Raw genomic sequence first — 22,606 nt, 5'->3', positions numbered from 1 at the left:
GTTAACTTGATCCATTCCTCTTATAATTTTGTCGACTTCGATGAGGTCATGCCCATGCCTGCTCAACCTCTCCCTGATCCCATAGAACCATCAAAATGTAGACCACAGGAAAACAGGACCTTCACCCCTTCTCATCTATGCTGAAATATTATTCTGCCCAGTCCCACTTTCCTGCACCCAGTTCATGGCCCTCCATACCTCTCCAATCCATGTGCCTGCCCAAATTTTTCCACATTCACCATACACACACACCCCTCACCTTATTTATCCTTTCCCTGTAACTCAGTTCCTGAAGTCCCAGCAACATCCTATTAATCCTCTCTGCACTCTTTCTGTCTTATTGATATATTTCCTGTAGTTAGGTGACCAAAACTGTACATAATATTCCAAATTTGGGCTCACTAATGTCTTGCAACTTTAACATATCATCCCAATTCCTATACTCAAAATTATAATTTATAAAGGCCAATGTTCCAAAAGCTCTCTTTGCAACCCACAATCTGTATCTGTACTCCCACATCCCTCTGTCCTATTGCACCCCTCAGTGCCTGACCATTCACCATGTATGTCCTTCCAAAATGCAACACCTCACTCATGTCTGCCTTAAATTTCATCTGCCATTTTGCAGCCCATTTCCTCAACTGATACAGAGCCAACTGCAAGCTTTAACTAATGATAAAAGATGGGCTTAAAGGAAGTAGTGGTCATTAAAAAAAGTTGGGTACCATTCACGTAGCGGTTAGCGAATGGAAACTACATTGCCAGCGGCCCGGGTTTGAATCAGCTTCTGTCTGGAAGGAGTTTGACCATTCTCCCTGTGTGCATGTGGGTTTCCTCTGGGTGCTCCAGTTTCCGCCCATGTTCCAAAGGCTGCAGAGGTGTATTTGAGTGGCATGGTCTTGTGGGCCAGAAAGGCCTGTTACCAGGCTTGGTCTCTAAAACATGATGGCTTGATAAAAATTAGACATAAATATGAGAATAAAATGATTCATATCAATTGAGATAATTCCCATAAATTATTATTTAGACTTGATATAAAAAAAATAACCATTTTAGAATGAATTAGTGTTAATGTCATGTTTGGAGCGTATTAAGTGATCAGATCATGCAAATTTGTGGTTTCCTTTCAAACAGTGTTTCCTGTTCCTGCTGTTTAATTCAGTCATTTTGTGTCAGAGGAATCCTGAGACAGTTTCCCCACAAAACATTATGATAAAAACAGCTGTTGTCTGCTTGCTGATTTTGTCTGGTAAGTCTGCCATTCTTATTCTGGGACTATTGTTTGCAAATTTTATTTGTTTAAGATAGATTTAGACATTTCGGCCCATGATTCCATGCCATCCCATTACACCCATTTACCCTATGATGCCCAGTACGGGTCAAACAGTGGGAGGAAACCGGAGCTCCTGGGGAAAACCCATGCAGAAATGAGGAGAAACGTACAAACTCCTTACAGACAGTGTCAGATTTGAATTCTGGTCCCGGTCACTGGCGCTGCAATAGTGTTGCATTAACTGCTATGCCAACTGTGTTGCACCCCATCTATTTCTTTAGACACACAGCATGGGAACAGCCATTTTGACTGTAGAATTATCTCATACAAAGTAGAGAAATGGTGCAGTAAAAATAGGGCAAAACAATATGAATACAAGAAAATATCACGGGGGCCAAAACTAATGCAGTTGCAGAAACAGTTGGTTTGCAGAGTGAAGAGCTTTGTAGGTATATAAGGGTTAGAGGAAAATATAATAATGTTCCAGTCCCATACGAAATGAAGTACAATGGGTAAAATAAACTTGTTTGTAGTGCGACCAAACCGACAAGAAATTTAATGTAACCTTAAACAAGCCTTTTAAAGGCAGAGCTATTTAAAAACATTAAAATAATATTTAAATGCTGTTTCAAAAATGTTGCTGGTGTTTGAGATCACTTGCCAGAAATCACATATTGGAAAACCTCTTTTGAACCATTATAAAATACTGGCTGTCCCTGGCTGGAACATTGTGTCCGACGCTGAGCTGTGAGCAACAGGACAATTGTGATTACTGGAGAAAGGTTCATTGGAGATGAGAGACTTCAGTCATGTTCAAATCTGACTGTACATATATATCCCAATGAAAGAGCATTTATCCAGAATTTTCTGCATCTACATACACACGCAATATACAGTACATAAAAATCACACAGGTACACAAAGATATCATTTAAAATAGATATATAAATAATATGGGATAATTTACTCGGTTACAGAATACTGTTCATCAATCTTACAGCAGGCTGTGGAAAGAAGCCATTTCCCAGCCTGGCAGTCCGTATTTTGATGCACCTGTAACTCCTTTTTGATGGGAATGGGTCAACGATTCTGTGTGCTGAATGGAAAGTGTCCTCTCTAATTCTCTGCAAGGCCGGCCAAGGTCCTACAGCATTTCTGTGCTTTTACTGCATTCACAGCATCTACAGATGTTCATGTTTCACCTAATAGAGGTCTCCAAGATTATGAGAGGTATAGATCGGGTGGATAGCCAGCATCTCCTTTTTCCTGGGGTGACAATAGTGAATAGCAGAGGACATCTGTTTATGATGGGGGGAGAAAACTTCAGGAGTAGGTTTTTTGCTCAAAGAGTGGTGGGTGCCAGGAATGCGTTGCCACGATTGAAGGTGGACCCTGGTACATTTAAATGGCTCTTAGACAACCACATGCATGTAATAAAAATGGAGGGTTACAGGTGTGAGGGAGGGAAGGTTTAGATTGTTGAATAGGTTTAAAAATGTAGGTCATCCCAACATCGAGGGCTGAATGGCCTGTACAGTGGTGTCATGTTAAATGTTCTGTACCAGGACAAAGGTATTAAAATGAAAAAGCTTTAGAAATTGAGTGTACGTAGTGTGAGAGATTATTTAGAAGTGCTTGGAAGGAATTGCTAGAGCAGCTTGCACACACACATTTTAAAACACAGAATTTTCGCAGGACTTTTGCAAGTGCTTTTTGCAGGAGGCAACAAATTATCGACAGCAGCTTGCCTGGGAGAGCATGTGATCTTTGCAGTCAGAGGAGAAGAGTTTTGCTCTCAGAGAGGGAGGGTGTGAAACAGAGAGGAGAGACACAGAAATCAGTTCCAGAGGGACAAGCTGGCAAACTTTGGAGGGCTGCCTAGCCAAAGGAGAAGATAGGCGGTCTGAAAGGTGACCTGAAAGAAAAAGGATCATCTGGAGAACCCTGAAGGGGGCAAATGTCATCAGCAAGACTGATTGAGAAGGAATCAGTTGCAAATGTCCCAGAAAAGGAATCTCTCTCTGAAAACCAGCAAGAACCCTCCTGAGTGGTAACCATTTGCCTGTTAAGCACCAAAGCCTGGTGAACTTTGTTAATGCTAACTTCTGTGCACAGTACAAGAATTGTCTGCAACCAGTGAGATTGGACTGTGATCCAAAGAACTTTTCTAATCTTAAATATACATTACACACACCTGCACTTAGGGGGGATTAAATGGGTTAGGTAGGTTAAGTAAATAGGTTAAGTAATAAGTAAAAGTTTAATTCTGTTTTCTTGTTCAATTATAATTAAAAACTACTTTCGTTTTAATAATCCTGTGTTATGGTGCATATCTATTGCTGTGGTTTTTGGGGTCCTTTGGACTTTGTAACAGTAGCAGCTTGAATTTTGAGGCAGCAAGTCTCCACCAGTGCCCGGACAATCGACCACATCTGAATTAACTTGCGTGCTGCAACAGGAGGCTCACAACCTCCTTCCTGGGACCACAAGCACTGGTCTCACCTATGTCAAAAACCCGATGATGAAATCACACCAAGATTGAACCAATAATGCCAGCAGATCTCATGATGGCTCAAAGCTTGAAGGACATCCTAATCTAACCATCGAGATGAACTCAGCAATCTCTGATTTTGCAATATGCTAGTGTTCTATTAATTAATCAATTAATTGGAACTTGTTTTTTGTGTCATAGATGTTTAAGCATAAGTTCGCTGCAGTTAATGGAGTCTGGTGAAAATGCCATTTGGACAATATCTACTCACCTGCCACTAGAATTCATTTTATAGACTGAGCCTTCTCCTGCTCCAATATTGTATGGTCTAATAGGGTGGGGTTTGCATCATTATTACAGCGCCATTGACCCAGGTTCAAATTCTATTAGGAGTTTGCATGTTCCCTCTGTGATCTGCGTAGATTTCCTCTGGGTGCTTCTGTTTTCTCCCATGTTCCAAAGGCATCTGGGGTTGGTAGGTTACTTGGTCAAATGGGTGTATTTGGCCAGTGCGGACTTGTGGGCAGGAAGGCGCTGTGACTCTGCTGTATCTCTAAATTAATAAAAAATACATTAATACAAGCTTCTGTCATTACATTAGAGTGTATTTTGCTGCTAACGAGATAAATTCCAAGGCATAATAAACTACTGTATGTCATTGGAGATTTCTTCTGCTTTCAACAGAAATAAAAATTGAGAGGAGTGTTACAAGCCCAGAGGACCCCAAAACCCAGCAGCAATAGATATTCACCAAGACAAACAGTTACTTAAGCAAAAGTTGCTTTTAATTATCTTTAAACATGAAAACAGGATCACACTTTAACTTATTACTATTAACTTAACTAACCTAACCTAACTTAACGCCCTTCTAATTCTTAGCGCATGTGTATGTATTGTGTGTGTAATTTCAGAAAAGTTTTTTGAATCACAGTCCAATCGCATTTCTCATTCCTTCAAGTTCACTGGTTGCAGGCAATTCTTATACTGTAAACTGAATTTAACATTTATAAAGTTCACAAGGCTTTGGTGCTTGATAGTTAAATGGTTACCATTCAGGAAGTTTCTTGTCAATTTTCAGAGAGATTTGTTGTTCGCTGGACACCCACAACTGATTCATTTTTAATCAGTCACTTCAGTGTCTTGCTGAAGAAACTTGCTCCCTTCAGGGTTCTCCAGATGATAACCTCTTTCTTTCAGATCACCACAGAGTTCTTTTTTGTTTCCCTTATTTCAAGTGAAACATTAGGCAGCCAGTCCTCTCCTCTTGCATGAACCACAAGTGCTTTGACTAAGCATTCACAATCCGTCTTCCAAATGGGTTAGGGTTAAGGTTAGGCCCCAATTTATCTCCCAAAAACATATCTACATACAATACAAACACAACAGAATCTGTCACAGGTGTATTTGTGGTTGAGTTGATGTTATTTGGTTTACAATATTCCTCAAACATTATTACAACCTTTTCCATATATATTAAATGTGTAATGGGCCGAATGACCGCATGGTTAAATGTTCTGAATCACCGCCCCAGTCATCCAACTCAAAATGGCATGGTTCTCCATCACTCCTGGAGAGAAGCCCATGGTTAATGACACGTGTTGCTCAGGAGACTTCCCCGCTTCCGGGTGGCACACCACCGGCCAGGAAGTGATGCCATGATGTGCTGACATCACTTCTGGAAGCCGGCACACACGTCACCAGAAGTGAGTGTTTCCCTGCGTACAGTGGGAGGAATTCAAACACTAAAGTCAGTTACTGTTCACCCTCGCACCATGTGGACATTGCTGGATTCCATAGCGTGGCTGTAGCAGATGCTGCAGAGGTGACCCCTACAGGAACCCACCTCGAATGCGACAGAATGCAGGATGCAACTACCACTACAGTCACAACGGCTGTGACCAATGAGATGGGCATGCATTTTCCTCCCTTCTGGACAAACCAGCCCAGGGACTGGCAGCAAATGGCCAAGTCAGAGTTCTATATCAGGGGCATTGTCTCAGAGGACACCATGTTCTAGCACATCGTCAGCACCCTGGACACCACCACCGCAACCAAAGTAAACCCCTTCGTGGAGAACCCTCCCATGGGGCATAAGTATGAACAATTTGCTGTTTCCTCCTTGATTCTCTGGAGTTAAGACAGCACGAGGTTGGTGGCATCCTAAATATGCAGGGCCTTGGCGATAGGAACCCCTCCGAGCTCATGGACGAAATGGTTGCACTAGCAGACAGACACGTGAACTGTTTTCTTTTCGAGGCCCTGTTGCTCTCCAAGCTGCTGGTACACGTTTCCTCGGCAGTTTCCAAAGTGGATTTCAGTGCCTGCACCTGGTAGCCAAGGAAGAAGATAGACTTTTCCATACCCCTCAACAAAACTCCATCCATGTGCAGCCCGTCTACGTCGCCATCTCAGCAATTCTGCCAGGCTCCCCAGCAGTAGCCGCAGCCTAACCATAGTGCAATGAGTGCCCAGACAACACCTGGCGGTGCACCCTCCTGTACTCCTAACCCACCGCCAAATCAAACACGGCAGCAGGAAATGGGCAGCCTGGCTGCTCATAGAGGCCTTGGCGGTTGGTGCTCATAAAGTCCTATTCTACCTCAGGGACCAGCAGACATAGAGGGACTTCCTAGTTGACACAGGCTCAGAGATAAACCTCGTCCCACCATCTTAATTCGAGAGCAAACACAACCCCAAGGGCCTCCCACTACAAGCAGTCAATGGCTCCTCCATCCTGACTTATGGTACCTGCCTGGTCACAATCCACGTCGCGGACATGGTTTTCCAGTTGAAGTGCACAATCACAGCCATAGAACAGGTTTTATTCAGAGTGGACTTACTCCAGACACGTGAACTTTTGATGGACATGACTGGATGCTGTTTGGTGGATGCTACCACTTACCATTCCCACCCCTCACCCTGTGGCAACGTCCTTGTCTACTTTTAGGAATCCACACTTTGGACCGAAATGAGTATGCCCACCTCTACTGGCCAAGTACCTGGCCCTACAAGCAACCAATTTCAACGATGCCAGACCACCACATGGCATGGAGCACCACATTGAGACTGCTGCTCCAGTGTACACACGGGCCCAGCGGCTCCAACAAGACAAACTCCAGCAAGCCAAGATTGAGTTTACTGTCACGGAGGAGTTGGGGATCATCCACCATTCAAACAGCCCCTGAGCCTCCCTATTCCACATGGTGCCGAAGATCTCTGGCTTGTGCGGTGATTACAGGTGACTAAACGATACCTCAGTCCCAGACAGGTACCCTATCCCACATGTCCAGGGCTTCACCATGAGGCTCCAAGGCTGCCGAATTTTCCAAGGTGGACCACATTAAGGGGTACCACCAGATCCTGGTGCATCCCAGCAACGTCTTGGAATCAGCCTTTTTGAGATCCTTCAGATGCTGTTCAGACCGAAGAGCATAGCCCTGATATTTCAGTAACTGATGGGCGTGGTCAGTAGGGACCGACTTCATCTTCATCTACCTGGACGACATCCTCTTCACCAGCCCCGATGCCAGCACCCACAGGATGCACCAGTCTCGCCTTTTCGACAGGGTGCAGCAGTTCAGACACGGTGAACCCAGCCAAGTGCCAGTTCAGCTGAGAGACAATTGATTTCCTAGGACATCTTATCGCCCGAGAGGGAGCCACATCACTGCCGGACAAAGTAGAGGCCCTCCAGAGCTTTCCCCAAGTCGAGCATTACCAAAGGCCTGCAGGAGTTTCTGCGATTGAACTTCTACCATCACTTCTGCCAGAAATGACCACTCTCATGCAGTCGCTGTTGGACCTCGGCAAGCTCAGCGACAAGACAGTCCAGTGGACTCCAGACCATGAAAGTGGTACTAGTGCGGGCCACATTCCTCGTCCATCCAGACTTGACCTCCTGCCCCTTGCCATACAGCAGACGCGTTGGACAGTGCAGTGGGCGCGGTGTTGGAGCAATGAGCCGACGAGCACTAGTGCACCCCCCCGGCCTTCTTCAGTTAATATTTCTGGACACCAGAGCTCAAATACAGTGCATTCAATCGCGAGCTGTTGGCCCTGTACATGTAAGAGGGAAGGGTCTTCATCGCCTATACAGACCACAAACCACTTACCTATGCACTCAGCAAGCTCTCAGACCCATGGTCAGTGAGACAACAGCATCTCCTCTCCTAAGTTTCAGAGTACACCATGGACATCTGCCACATCACAGGCAAGTCCAACGTGGTGGCCGACGCATTATCCAGACCCACAATTGCTCCCACCTTGGGGGTCTCGGCGTTGCTCAGCTGGCCAAGGACCAGACAGAGGACACAGATGTCCAGGCCCACCGGACAGCCATCATAAGCCTGAAGTTAGCAATTTCTGCCCCTCACCAAGGGGCCTGTATCTACTGTGCAACATAGCCACAGGTTTTCTCAGAACCATCCTACAATGGCAGGTTTTCCACCAGATCCAGGTCCTGTCCCACCCCTCCATAAGGTCCATAATCCGCCTGTTGTCCGACAAGTTTGTGTGGCATGGCCTCCACCACAACATGCACCTATGGGCTAATACCTGTTTGCAGAGCAAACACGCCAAGGTGCACAGACACACCAAGGCCCCACTCCAGACTTTCAAGCTGGCACAGTGCGAATTTCAGCATGTGGACATCGTCGGCCCACTCCCCATGAGGCAAGGTATTTGTTCACAATAATCGGTCGTTTTACTCTTTGGCCGGGAGCCATACCCCTACCCACGTGTGACACAGAGACATGCGCCAGAGCCTTTCTATCTGCTTGGGTCACACGTTTTGGAGTCCCACCCACTTCACCTCAGACCGAGATGTCCTGTTCACTTCCTCCCTCTGGGCTGACCTAACCAAGTTCTGCAGCAGCCAGTTGCACCACACCACGGCCTAGCACCCTCAGACAAATGGCTTGGTCGAGCTTTTCCACCACCACCTGAAGGTACTCTTAGACATGCGTACAGCACTGAAGGAAGATCTACCAGCCTCATCCACCACACAGCTCTCCACCCTACTTCATCCCTGCGGACTTGCAGTCCACCAACTACATCTTTGTGTGGAAAGAACAGCATGGAACCCCCCTAGAGTGTCCCTACAAAGGCGCATTCAAGGTGTTGCTGTGGATGGTGTTGTTTTTACACTGGACATTGGTGGGCGACAGGACAGGTTCACGATCAACCACCTCAAGGCAGCGCATCCAGACTCAGGCCAGCCTGTCCTGGACTTCCAGGTCAGAGCCAGAGGCAGTCCGCCAAAATACTGTACGGTACCTGCTCAGCGGGCAGCAGTGATTTTGGGGCAGAGGCGGGATTTTAGCCCAAAGACTGTACGGTAACTGGCTCAGAGGGGGGCAGCAATTCTGGAGGGGGGGAGGTGTGTAGTGGCTGAGTGACCACATAGTTAGATGGGCCAAATCGCCTCCCCCGTCATCTGACTCCAAACACTGCGGGTCCCCCTTTACACCCAAGGAGAAGCCTGCAGTTAATGACAACTGTTGCCCAGGGGACTTCCCCCGCTTCTGAGTGGCGCACCACTAGCCAAGGAGTTATGTCGCGACGCGCTGACATCACTTCTGGAAGCCGGCACACACATCATCGGAAGTGTGTGTTTCCCTGCGCGTAGTGGGAGGAATTAAAACACTAAAGTCAGTTACTGGTTCACCTTCGCACCATGTGGACATCGCTGGATTCTGTAGCGTAGCCGTAGCAGACACTGCACCTGACAAATATTTCCAACTACGTTGTGTAAGTCACATATCAGACAAGTCTTGAAGACCTGAGTCACCCTAAAGTATTTATGCCTACTTTACATTGTAGCTCAGAGTCTACAGAGCAACATGCATGACAACCAAGCCTAATCCCGTGAATGGTGTAGCTGCCCAGAGTGTGATGATCATTTCCAGAAGATGAGAGCAGCAGGTGACTGTCTTGCTCCCTGGAATCAGTTCGATACCTCAACAAAGTTTAATTGCAACAACACAGCAGCTGAAATAATTTCCCAATAACATACCCACAATTTCTATGTGAAACACAGTCAGGAACGTGAAAAGTTACTGAGTGAGTTATCTTTTATTCTTCTTTTGACTATTTTAATTATTTTCTCTAATAAAAGGAGATCAGTTACTTCAGGAAATGTACATTGTAAGAGATAATGGAACAATCTGAGAGCTGAGACAGTATCGGTCACTATAATTTTTCTTGGTTTCTCAGATCAATGAATTGGTTCACAGAATCATGGCTTCATAGAGTTGTTTTGGACAAAAGAGGAGAATCTTTGGCCCATTGGCTCTGTGCCAACTTCTTGCAGTGCAGATCCATCAGTCCTTTTTTAAAAAATTTATACATACAGCATGGTAATAGGCCATTTCAGCCCATGAGTCCGTGCTGCCAAATTTACACCCAATTACAGACCTGATGACCATCATTCACTCAGGAGAAACCAATAGTTGAGAACTTCACACATCCTTACTGTTCAGGTTATCCTGAACTGAGTTGCAGGGGGCTGTAGAACAGTCACCTTTATATAGGAGGCTGTTGGGGGAGGGGTGTGGAGGGGGGTGTCACAGGTACCACCAGCTCAATAGGTGTACTTGACCAAATAATTATCTGGTTTACCACAAACCCCCCCCCCCCCCCCGGTACATTTCAAATGGTGGGAGGAATCCAGAACCCCCGGGAAAACTCACATAGAGACGGCGAGAACGTACAAACGAACAGCGCGGGATTCAAACCCCATTCCCGATCGCTGGCGCTGGAATGGCATTGAACTAATCACTTACACCAACCATGCTGCCCTAAAACCCACAGTACATTATGTTTCAAATGGTGGGAGGAAACTGGAGTCCCCAGAAAGCCCCATTCCCCATTGCCCCCATTATCTTCTTAATATTCTCTTTGTGAAGCCTGATTGATTCTGCTTCCCCCATCCTTCCAGGCAATGATTCTAAATCCTAATGACAAGCTAAGCAATTAAGTTTTTTTCCTCACGTCTCCTTTGTACATTTTCCTCAAAGTTTAATTTTGTGCTTGCTGATTTTTTAATGATCATGTTAATGATCTGTTAATGATCATGAAACTACTCTTGAAAACCTCCATCAAATTCCTTCTCGGTGATTCAAGGAGAACATTTCCATTCATATGTTGTAGCTGAAGGACTTTCTCCTAGAATAGAGATCAAAAATATAATTCTCGTTTCATTTAAAAGAAGAATTGTGCTCTGCCCAAATATGACAGCAGGATAAAATCTGCACTAACAGGCGTGGATTTGCTGATTGGTGTTGAAAGAACATTGCTCACTGTTGACTCCTAAAGGTTCCCACAAAGATGCAGCAGACTCTGTGCCATGTTCCCCTCTTGCCCATTGAAACAGCATACACACTTCTTCTTCCTCTTTCTCGGTACTGTTCTTCTCACCTTTATACAGCGTACGCACTTCTTCTTGCCCTGATGTTCAACACTCAGCAACAGCAGCCCATCGAAGCTGGCAGATCAGCAAATGGAAACAGTACAGGCCCTTCAGCCCATGACATGGTGCTGCCCAGTGGAAACTTACTCCATAACTATCTAACCCTTCCCAACTTCATACCCTTCACGATGAAATGAATGAATCCCAGAAGCAAATCAAGGAATAGAAGTCAAAGAGAGGTTGATCTGAACGACACTTTGAAAAGAGGCAGAGATCAACTTCATGTTGAATTGTTGACACATTAAGGGTTACGGGCTGAGTGGGGTTGGGCAGGAGAAAGTGTTTGGCATGGACCGGAAGGGCCATGTTGGCCTGTTTCACGGCTGTAATTATTAAATGGTTTTACATATATATATGTATATATCCTCCATCAGCCAGCTCCCCACCATGACTACCAGCCCCACCACATCTCCATCAGGCACACAAAACTCAAAACGGTCAACCAGTTTACCTATCTCGGCTGCACCATTTCATCAGATGCAAGGATCGACAATGAGATAGACAACAGACTCGCCAAGGCAAATAGCGCCTTTGGAAGACTACACAAAAGAGTCTGGAAAAACAACCAACTGAAAAACCTCACAAAGATAAGCGTATACAGAGCCGTTGTCATACCCACACTCCTGTTCGGCTCCGAATCATGGGTCCTCTACCGGCATCACCTACGGCTCCTAGAACGCTTCCACCAACGTTGTCTCCGCTCCATCCTCAACATCCATTGGAGCGCTTTCATCCCTAACGTCGAAGTACTTGAGATGGCAGAGGTCGACAGCATTGAGTCCACGCTGCTGAAGATCCAGCTGAGCTGGGTGGGTCACGGACCATCGCCTTCCCAAGATCGTGTTATATGGCGAGCTCTCCACTGGCCACCGTGACAGAGGTGCACCAAAGAAAAGGTACAAGGACTGCCTAAAGAAATCTCTTGGTGCCTGCCACATTGACCACCGTCAGTGGGCTGATATCGCCTCAAACCGTGCATCTTGGCGCCTCACAGTTTGGCGGGCAGCAACCTCCTTTGAAGAAGACCGCAGAGCCCACCTCACTGACAAAAGGCAAAGGAGGAAAAACCCAACACCCAACCCCAACCAAACAATTTTCCCCTGCAGCCGCTGCAACCGTGTCTGCCTGTCCCGCATCGGACTTGTCAGCCACAAACGAGCCTGCAGCTGACGTGGACTTTTACCCCCTCCATAAATCTTCGTCCGCGAAGCCAAGCCAAAGAAGATATATATATATATATATATATATATATATATATATATGGATATGTGCTGTTCATTGGCCATGTACCTCGGTCAGAGGAAAAATATCTCAGAATAAGGAATGGTAAAGGGAAAGGACACTATTGGCAACTGCACTAATGGAACATTTGTTGGCTCCTGGACAGTACCCGTTGGAGGACAGAAGGATGTGGGGGGTGGGGGCATGGGACACCTCAAAGAGACATTTCAACTGCTGAAAGGTCTGGCAAAGCTATTTCTCATGGTACAGGTATTAAAAGGACATCAATTTAAAACAGAGATGAGGAGAAATTTCTTTAGTCAGAGTTTGTGGTATACCTGTTGGGGGTATTTAAGGCAGGGATCAACACGTATTGGAGTAGTCAGGGCATAAAGGGTTACAGGGAGAAGGCCAGGGAGTGGGGGTGAGTGGGTGGATGGATCAGCTCATGATTAGAATGGCAGAGCAGACTTGATTGGCCGACTTCTGCTCCTAGATCTTGTGAATTAGCTTGAACCACAAGCCAGAATTTCTTGAAACTACCTTTTGCTTCTTAAAATGAGGCCAGCCTATGGTTGCAGCAGTTGCAGGGTGGTCTAGTATTAGACTGGAGAGAGTGGACTCCACAAATTCAAGATGCTGCAATGGAAATAGGTCCTGGAGAATTGTCCAACATCCACAGGTGCACGAGCAAAGTTCTCCAGATACACACAAGCATTAAGGAAAAGGATTTAAGTTTCCTTTATTGTAATGGAATAAAACAGGTGTTTTATATAATAAAGCACAAAATTTGCTTTAGTCTGCCATAAGGCAGATAGATTTGCCATCAGTAGAAACAGACAACGGACCTCTTACTGTTAGAGAAAGAGAAGCACCCAGAATCACTGTGTGTCCATGGATTCGTCTCCAGCGCGCCCACAGCCTCAGCAGACTTCTGTCCAAACCATCAGCAGCCTGATCTCCAGATCTGAACCTCCAACACAATCAGGGTCCCTTCAGCACCCTTGGCCCCCTCCCACGTTCCAGTTCCGATACCTGATCCCCTTCAACAAGTCTCGAGCCAGTCTGCAACCTGCTGTGAGTCCTTTGCCCGTCGTGTTTAGCAATAACTTCTGGATGGGTTCTTGCCTCAAATTGCCAACAGCCTGCCACCAGTGTGTTCTTCAGCCGTAGAGCCCTTCACTGGTCCGCCGTCGTGGTCACCATCCCAAGGGTTGTCTCTTCTCAGATGGGGTGGGGGGAATGCTCTCCCCATTTTCTTGTGCCCTGCGCCAGTCCTCTGTTTCCCTGGAGTCTGCAAACCCTCGAGGCCACCACTGAACACTAGCACTGCCATCTTGGTCCCAGACCTCGCAGTCGAAGAATTTTAACATAAGCCACAGTTGGCTCCTTTATCAGGCTGTTTAAAGCCTGTACAGAGCCCTTGGCAGTTGGATGGGGCAGTAAAGCCCTGCAGAGGAGCGCTGTCCTTCTTCGCCTCACAGTGCCGATACAGCAGTGTCACCATTTAATTTCTCTGGTTGCCTTTACTCTTTGGGTCTGGATGTAGTAGGGGCAAAATGTTCCATTGTGACAGGCACATGGTAAAGATCTGTGACCAAACCTTCAAATATCTCATTTTCTCCAGCATGTTAGTGCATTGCACGATTCCAGCATCTGCAGACTTTCCTGTTCAACCCCATTTTCACCTACACCTCAATGCATTACAGGTCAAACTGAATTGGACATTCAAATGCAACATCAGGCCCTCACTTGTGACTGCAGGTCTCATTCCAGCCACATCACCACCTCCTATTTCTCAGTTCTCACTTCCACCTCCTCCTGCAATCAAAAGGGATCAGCTGATGATCAGCATACGCACTTCTTCTTCCTCTTTCTCGGTACCGTTCTTCTCACCTTTAAACAGTGTATGCACTTTTTCTTCTTCCTCTTTTTTGGTACCATTCTTCTCACCTTTAAACAGCGTACACACTTTTTCTTCTTCCTCTTTCTTGGTACCATTCTTCTCACCTTTAAATGCCAAAAGCAGAAGAAATACAGCAATTGGGGGCCACTCAGTTGATATTTCCCTCATACCAGCCATCAGCAGAAGGTTCCTTCTGTGCAGAGTTCAGAGATCATGTCAGAGGTGTCATCTGGGTGCTGGGGTCCCAGTGGCAATAAAGAATAGCCCTGTTCCCCAGAACCTAAGATGAGTAAGTGTGGTTGGTGAGCTCCAGATTGTCAGAGAGATATGCATGGTGTTTGGTGCACTGGGGATCCTGCCGATAAACATGGAGAGTCCAGCATTAATATTGTCCCATCTAACTCCTTGTATAAGAGCATGGCACTGACTATCCTACCCTCCCCTCAACCACTCCCAATGCACACTATTTTCAAAATTGTCTGCAGATGTTGGGGTCAAATGCAATACACAAACACACTGGAGAAACTCAGCATCCACAGAAACAAAGGGCAACCGATGTTTCAAGTCTTGCAAGGATCCAGGGCTAAAACATTAATTACCTTTGACTTCCTATGGATGCTGCAGGACCTGCTGGGTTTCTCCAGCACATTTGTGTACATTCTGTGTTTACTGGCTTCAAGAGCATGAGATCGGTAAGATACTGAGGAGAAGTGAAGCACATTAAGGAACCTAGTGGGTCAGGCAAAATCTGTGAAGGGGGAGGACGGTTAAAATCTTGGGTCAAGACACCGCATGTCCACCGGAGAGAATAGAGTTTGTTCCAGCAGAATTCCTTCTGTATTCCCAGGGAACATCAGCCCAGTCTTTTGTATATGCCCATCGAGTCTGATGACATAAAAATTGGTTGTATCGTGGATAGTGGAAGAAAGGACGCAGATGCTGTAGAGAGGCATGGCTGGGTTGGAGAATGATAGTGAGAAAGCTAGCTCGGGCTTTCCTCTTTGGAGCGACAAGAGATAAGAGGTGGCTTAATGGAGGTATATAAGATTACCAGTGGACAGCCAACAATTTTTTCCAGGGTGGCAATAGAAAATCCCAGAGGCCATCTGTTTAAGGTGGGTGGAGGTGAGTTTAAGGGAGATGTCGGAGGTATGTGTTTCACACAGAGAGTGGTGGATGCCTGGAATGCATTGGCAGGGGTGGTGGTGGAGGCTGGTACAATAGTGACATTCAAAAAACTCTTAGAGAGGCACATGGATGCAAAATAGAGGGAAGGTTTAGATTGTTGTGGAATTGGTTTCCATTGGTCAACGCTGTAAATTTTAACTTTTTTAAAATATATACAACACAACATAAACCAATTCCAGCTATTGAAACCCTTGATGCCCAATTTCACCCCATTAACCTTTTTATGAGCCCAAAGGACACCAAAACCCAGCAGCAATAGATATTCACCACAACAAATTGTTAATTAAACAAAAGTTGTTTTTAATTATCTTTAAATATGAAAACAGTATCAAACTTTAACTTATCACTATTAACTTAACTACCCAACTTAACCCCCTTCTAATTCTTAGCGCGTGTATGTGATGTGTGTGTATGTAAATTTAAGAAAAATTCTTTGGTTCACAGTTCAATCTCACCTCTCATTCTTCCAAGTTCTCTGGTTGCAGGCAATTCTTATACTGTGCACAGAATTTAACATGTATAAAGTTCACCAGGCTTTGGTGCTGGAAAGGTACATGTTTACCACTCAAGAAGGTTCTTGTAGGTTTGCAGAGAGAAATATGTGTTGTTCCAGGATTTCCACAACTGAGGTATCACCATTAGTCACCTCAATGTCTCGCTGATGAAACTTTCCCCATCAGGGTTCTCCAAATAATAACCTCTTTTTTTCAAGCTAGCACAGAGTTCCTTTCTGTTCCACTTATTCCAAGAGAAACATCAGACAGATAGCACTTCCATCCATCCACCACTCTGGAGCTTCTGTTTAAGTTTCAACAAGCTTCTCCTGGCTGACCCTGTTCAGTCTCTCTATCTCTCTCTCTCCCTCTCCCTATCTCTCTCTCTGAGATTCCAACTACCAGCCACATGCCCTTCTCTTTCTCTCACTTGCAAAACTCCCTTCTTCTCCAGCAAACAATAGGAGTCAGTCTTCTGCTCCCATCTGTTGTTTTAGGTAAACAAATCTCTCTCAATGACCTTTGAATGAAGACCTTTCAGAGAGGTCAAAAGTCTTGTAAAAAAAAAGTCCAACACAGATGACCTGACTCTTCCAAGACAATGGTCTATTCATTTCATGACCATTTCAATTAGCATGTACTTGTGAAATGTGCATAGCATTCTCCATAGTTTATGTAAAGTCACTGAATATGAATTCTTCAGTATTTCAAATAAGATCTGTTTTAAAGTGAGTGTATGTATGTAAACTACTCTAATTTTACCAATTTTTCTCCCATAAACATCTCCAAATATTCCATCACAACCTACAAGCCTCATATATATTTGAAGGGCGGGAGGAAATGGGCACACATGGAGGAAACCCATGCAGACAGGGGAAGAACGTACAAACTCCTTACAGACAGCGCGGAGTTTGAACTTGGGTGGTAGGTGCTGCACTAACCTCACACTAACTGCTATGCTAGGCAAATCTAAAACTGGAGGCATAAATGTAAGGTTAGAAGGGATAGATTTAAAGGGGACCAGAAGGACACCTGCACACAAAGGGTGGGGGATGACAACTGTGGAACGAGCTGCCAGAGGAAGTGGTAAAAGTGGAGACAAGTACAATGTTTAAACCACATTTAAACAGGTCCATGAGTCGGAAAGGTTTAGAAGGATATGGGACAAAATGCAGGCAAATGGGATTAACTTGAGTAGATATTTTGGTCAGTATGGACATATTTCACTAAAGGGCTTCTGACCAAGCTGTAAAACTCTGATACTGTAACTAGTGTAAATCTGCAGCTTCCTGTGTCAGACGTGACTAACGCTGAGCTCACCATATATAGGGTTAAGAAATAATGCAAAACTATTTTCTTTTTGAAGTGTATATTTTATTTATAAGGTTCCTTAACCTGCCCATTGCAAAAATGAAAACCAATGTAAAGAAAGAGGTTTTAGAGCAGTAGTTTCGAGATTTAGAGAGATTTAATTTAAAAAATTTAAACATAGAGCATGGTAACAGGTTATTTCACCCCATGAGTCCATGCTGCCCAATTTGCACCCAATTAACCTACAACCCCAGGTACTTTTTTGAACAGCAGGAGGAAACAGGAGCCCCCAGGAGAAACCATGGAGATGCGGGGAGAATGAGCTATCCTCACAGATAGCATGGGATTTGAACCCCTGTCCGATTGCTGGCACCGTAAAGACATTGCACTAACTGCTGTGCCAACTACACTACCCTTGAAAAGCCAATTCATGGATTTAAAATGAGGAATATGGAATTATAGAAAAGATTCCAATACAATTATATCAGAGGAAATTTAACAACACCACCTTGAATTAAAATGAAATATGAATGAATAGAACAATCTCGAAGACATCGAAAATTAATGTCAACCCAATAATCCAAAGCAAGCACAAGAAAATGACAAAGAACGTTTAAAAATAATATGCCAGAAATTAGATGTTGGGCCAAAATCCACGGACAAATAGATCTTATTCAAATAAATTGTCCATTTTTGACAGGAATAGACGTGACATGGAAAAAGAAATTTCTAAATTCTGTACTTTGGTTTATAGTTTCAGTATCATGCATCACTTTCATCTGTTCAATTACATGATAGGCATTTGGCTAGATATAAAATTCTAAGTAGACCTACTGGATTAGCATCTCATGAAAGCACGTTCTGTCTTACAAATCAGAAAGATTACATTTCCTGCAAAATTAAAGAATGAAACAGGGATTCAGGGAAATCGGAATGGTCTGAGCTATTATGTCGATGACTCTTTTGTGTTCCATTTGGGATTATGTTGCAATTCAGATGAATAATATTCCCCTCTGAACTGAGGATAAATTTATGCGTTCATTTTCTGACACTTCTCTGTGAAGATGGTGTTGTCCTTGGGCAGTGGGACACCCCAGACAGCCATCTCTGATATTACTTGCCACAGGAGAGTCCATTGGACATGTTGTACTGTGCATTGTTGCTTCTCCATGAACTTGCTTTATGTTGGTGGAAGTGTCTAAATTATTTCAAGGCCTGTTAAACATAATTTTATGTGGTCTCCCCTGTCGACTACTTACAATGAAGATTGAGAAATTAGCTTGATATAACTGAAGTCAGAGAATCTTCAGCCTGAATATAACTTAAGTAGTAATTATTTTTTTCACAGTTAATTGCATTTAAAAAAAATTGGCAAAGTAATTTCACTGATGCAGTGTATAATTCAACCATTTAAGCAAAGGATAAAAGTTGTTTGATTGTGCTGGAAGACAGAACCAAGGCAAGAGAGAAGTTTGATTATGCCCTGCACATAAATAAAAGCAACTTTCCTTCTTTTTTTTCAAAACTATCATTCACTCAATCTAGGCCATTGAAAGATAATTGGCTCCAAATGGTGGGGGAAGAAAGTGTTTCCTTGCATAAAGGGAATTGCTGCAAATTCAAGGCAACATCCTTGATTTAAGTGGCATTATCCCTGTAATTATTCCGAGAATCTCGATTTTGCGGGATTACAATTAACCTCTTCTTTTCCCAACGTATTGTCTTCTGCCCAGAACAAGAGATTCATTGCATAGGCTGTTTCGTCCTTGAACATGCCCGCAGTGAAAAAACACAATTTCCTGGGAATGTAATTTGAATAAGATGCAGAAAGATAATAGAGAGGTTTTGAACAGTTTAACCAATCTGCATTAAAGTATTAATTCTGCTAAAAATATTATATCGTACAGATTAATATTGGCAAAGCATGAGTCATAGAATTCAACATTTCAAATCCCTATAGTTTCCTAAACTTCTTTTGAATTTTTCGGTAGTCAGCTATTGTAACATTTTCAGAAAATGTCCACTTTTTTGCTATTTTTATTCTGTAGATGACCAGCACTATTCAAACTGCCAAAACAAATCAGGAGAGAGAAAATGTTCTTCCATGGGTTTATTGTGAAGAATTGAAGCTCGCTGACCCAATATTTAAAAACCAAAGCCATCCCTGCCTGGATGGTTGGAATACATATGATTCCAAACGCATCAGGCAATATACGGGTCTTCCTGGCGACCAACACACGAGCATTCAGACAGAAGAACATGAGAACCAATGCCTGTTCCACGTTCACATGCCGAGATCAATCAGAAACTGAACAAAGCTTCCAAGTTTATTCTGCTGTCAGATCAAGGCTCAGCAGAGCATCCTATTGTGATTTATACTTAGAACGCAAGAAACAGGAGTATTTTTGCTCCATTGTTTTCTCAATCTAAATCTGACCTGATTTTGTCCCAAAATTGGTGTCAGTCCCACTGTAACTTTATGCTTTTTTTTTGCCCTGGATTAATTGTTGAATTCCAAATGCATCCCTCCAACATTGCCACTCTTCAGATGCCAACAAACGCATAGATTAAAGGACAGAGGCTGCAGACTGTGCTATGGTTTTCAAGATCCTCTGACACTGCACTCCCCATAAAATCCAAGGCAAACCCCCATTCGCCTCCCCCCTGCCACCTGCTCACACCTCAAGCCCGCAACACTGGTTATCTTTGCTGCATAAAGGACACTGTTTGAACTGTTGAGTTGATCCAGTATTTTGTGTTCTTACTTCAAATTCGGTGTCTGCACACTTGCATGTTTTGCTCCTTTTAACACTTTTAATTGAGTATCAGAGTTGGGATGGTTACGGTGAAGCTCTATAAGACATGAGTGACGTCAAATTTGGAGTATTGTGTGCAGTTCTGGTGACCTACCGACAGGGAAGGTTGAAATAGTGCAGAGATTAAACAATTTAGGACTTTATTCCCTGGAGGGGAGATTTGATCGAGATATTATATATGAAATAAAGAGGGATACAAGTAGAATAAATGCCACTGAGATTAGGTGAGAATAGAAGCCGAAGCTTGGGTTAAGAGTGAAAGGTGAAATGTTTAAGGGGAACATTTCAGGAAATTCACCCAGAGAGAATGGTGACGGTGTGGAATGGGCATTTAAGGAATATTTGGAGAGGTATATGGATGGGAGGGGCATGGAGGGCTATGGTACAGGTGCAAGTCAAGGTGACTAGGCAGAATAATAGGCATGGATCCAACCATAGACATGGATTAGAAGAGCTGAATGGCCTTTTGCAATGCTGTAGAGCTCTTTGATTCTATGCACTAATGCATTATTTGATTTTAACATTTTCTGAGTATTTTATGAATGTCTTGAAAATCCATCCTATCCAGTTTTTTTCTAAATATTGCAGTCGTACCCTCCTCACTCACCTCCTCCAGCAGCCCATTCCATACGCCCTCCACCCTGTGTGTAAAAAGATTCTGTTAAATCTCTCCCCCCTCTCTTTAAACCTCTAGTTACTGATACCCCCAGCCCTAATCTGAGAAAAAGACTCTGTGCGTTCACCCAATCTATTCCTCATGATTTTGTACACCCCTCATTCTCCAGCATTCCAAGGAATAACCTCTAACCTCTCCCTATAGCACAGGCCCCCGAGTCCTGGCAACATCCTCATAAATTCTGCAACTTTTCCAGCTTGACAGTGTTTGGTGACTCCCATATTCGATAGCCAGGCGAACCGGCTCCATGTGTTGTGTGCCCACCATTGGAGGAGCCGCATAAAAGATGGCGCCACATGGCCTTCATTTCTGGTCGAAGCTCGGGGCCCGCATGCGCGAAGGTAGCACACTTAAGTCATGTGCAGGGGCCGGAGCTCCGAAAGCCTTAAAGGCGGCAGCACCTTGGTCAAAATAAGGCTCGCAAGGTCCAACGAGCCAACTGTGCTGCTGGCCTCGCTCATTCACTCGGTTAGCACACTCACTACAACAGCATCATTTCAGCAGTATGGTGACCCATACTCCAAACAGGGCCACCTTCCAGAGGGACAGTTCAAGGTGGCAGGTACACCATTGCACAAGCATCAAGTTTTCGCAGCACTTTCACTTCCAAACGAAGGGATGCTCCTCCCATTTTCCTGACTGCTATCACCTCGGCCTTAAAGCTAAAAGGTGGGGCTGTTTGCGTCATGACATGCATTTCAGAAGAATAACTAGGGGAGCCCTTCGTCATGTCAAAATCATGAAATAATAAATTGGCTGAAAAGATTTGACAACAGGGTTAGACTGGACTACCATCACAGATTCTGTTTTCAATCAAAACTGGGCAGGCAGGCAGATTCAGAGTCGACTTCGACTTGCTGCCTCTGCCACCTTTAGCCACTCACAGGCACCGCAAATTCCAGAAGATTAATGTCAGATTTTATAATTCTGCAGATTGGCCTCGTGCTCCGAAATCCAGTGTTGTGCAAGACAATAAAGGCTGAGTGTTCTATCTGGGAGAAACCTTTGCACACAAATTAATCAGCATTTAGAGCATAGAGCTGGTACATTTTCTGTTCCTTCCAAACCAGTCCAAAAAAAAATCATCAAATAATCAAAGCAGCTCTGTGAACGATGAAAAATGTAAATGGGATAACAGATATTAAGGATTATGTTGCTATAAAAATGGCATGTATCATTGGGAGTATTTAAGACAGAGAATGATATTTTCTTGATTAGCCAGGACATCAAATGATTTGGGGAGAAGGCTCTGTGGGGCTGTGTGGAAAAATGGATCAGTTTGTGATTTAATGGGGGGCAGACTCGATGGGCTGAATAGCCTATGTCTAAAATATTGGACACAAAGCCATGTATTCCATGATCTAAATCATTAATATACAACATAAAAAGAAGCAGCCCAACAATGGCCACTGTAGAACAAATGACAGCCAAGGAGAATATGTTCCCTATACTCCGGCTCCCTGCTTCCTGCCAATCAGCCAATGCTCTCCCCACTTTATACCACGAGCTTTTATCTTGTTAAGTAGCCTCATGTTTAGCACCTTATCAAAGGCCTTCTGAAAATCCAAATACACACATCCACTGCATCTCCCTTACCCAGCGGCTTCTCACTTTCTCAAAGAACTCCAATCAATTTGTCAAGCAAGATTTTCCCTTAAGGACACCTTTCTGGCTTTGGCCTATCCTGTCATGTGCCTCCATGACTTTAATCAACTCCAACATCTTCCCAACTACTGACATCAGACTAACCAGTCACTAACGT

General features: G+C 44.3%; 1 long non-coding RNA gene across 1 annotated transcript in view; it reads left to right on the top strand.

The window, feature by feature from the left end:
- Nucleotides 1–1,148: 1,148 nt before the first annotated feature.
- Nucleotides 1,149–22,606, top strand: part of LOC138738968 (uncharacterized) — a 56,133-nt gene continuing 34,675 nt past the window's right edge. The window contains exons 1-2 of the long non-coding RNA XR_011341910.1: nucleotides 1,149–1,249; nucleotides 9,585–9,824. This is a non-coding gene — a long non-coding RNA (uncharacterized lncRNA). The remainder of the gene's footprint in view (nucleotides 1,250–9,584; nucleotides 9,825–22,606) is intronic.

This window comes from Narcine bancroftii, chromosome 7, assembly GCF_036971445.1.
Source record: "Narcine bancroftii isolate sNarBan1 chromosome 7, sNarBan1.hap1, whole genome shotgun sequence".
In the NCBI taxonomy this organism is placed as follows: domain Eukaryota; kingdom Metazoa; phylum Chordata; class Chondrichthyes; order Torpediniformes; family Narcinidae; genus Narcine; species Narcine bancroftii.
Note: the sequence above shows the minus strand (reverse complement) of the source record. Positions and strands in the feature narration are given on the sequence as shown.